Source organism: Hylaeus anthracinus, unplaced genomic scaffold (genome assembly GCF_026225885.1).
Source record: "Hylaeus anthracinus isolate JK02 unplaced genomic scaffold, UHH_iyHylAnth1.0_haploid 11978, whole genome shotgun sequence".
Taxonomy (NCBI): domain Eukaryota; kingdom Metazoa; phylum Arthropoda; class Insecta; order Hymenoptera; family Colletidae; genus Hylaeus; species Hylaeus anthracinus.
The window spans coordinates 657923-658935 of NW_026534326.1; positions in this window are offsets into that span (position 1 = coordinate 657923).

A 1013-nucleotide genomic window follows, 5' to 3' on the forward strand; every position below is an offset into this window, starting at 1 on the left:
AATTTTGATAGTCCCCAATTTTGTAAATCCTCAATCTTGATAGTCTTTAATTTTGATAGTCTCAAATTTTGAAAATCCTCAATCTTGATAGTCTCCAATTTTGAAAATCCTTAATCTTGATAGTCTTCAAATTTTGAAAATCCTTAATCTTGACAGTCTTCAAATTTTGAAAATCCTCAATCTTGATAGTCTCCAATTTTGAGAATCTCTAATTTTGAAAGATCCAATTGTCATTGTCACCAACTTTGAAAATCTTCAATTTTGATAGTTCCCACATTTTGAAAATTCTCAATTTTGATAGTCTTCAATTTTGAAAATTCTCAATCTTGATAGTCTTCAATTTTGTAATTTCTCAATCTTGACAGTCCGAGATTTAAAAAATTCTCAATTTTGTAAGTTTCCAACCGTCAATGTTCGCTCTCGGAACTCTTCAATCTCGAAACTGTCCGATCTCGTCTATCGATGATCGTGTCGCTGAATAAACCGAGCATCGAGCTGCCGCGCTGCCGTGGATCGCTTCAAGGAAAACCAACGAACCAAGATCCTAATGTTTTTCAAAGGTTTCCAGGATCCCGTCTATCTCGCGATCGTTTGGCCAACGGTTCGTCTGTCCGCGCTGGTAGTTTCTCACGCGACGGTTAATATGGGCATAAAATGATTGTTCAATTGGCGAGAGGAAGCGACAGGAAGCGAACCGGCACGGTATCGTTTTGCGGTGGCTTGGTAACATAGACACACGTACCGTGATTCAGTAACGTGTAACTAGTGGGATTGCAATCGGGGAGAACGTTGGACTTGTGCCCAGCACGCTCCACGCGGCCGGGGAACGGACAAGGACGGACCCATGCCGAGCAACGCTGCCGAACGACAGAGAGAGGGGATCCCTCGATAAGAAGATGTAGCACGAGTATATACCCTCCTCGGGTACTAGAATGGAAAAAAGAGGAAGACTAGGGGCCCCTGTGACTCTCTCTCTCTCTCTCTCTCTCTCTCTCTCTCTCTCTCTCTCTCTC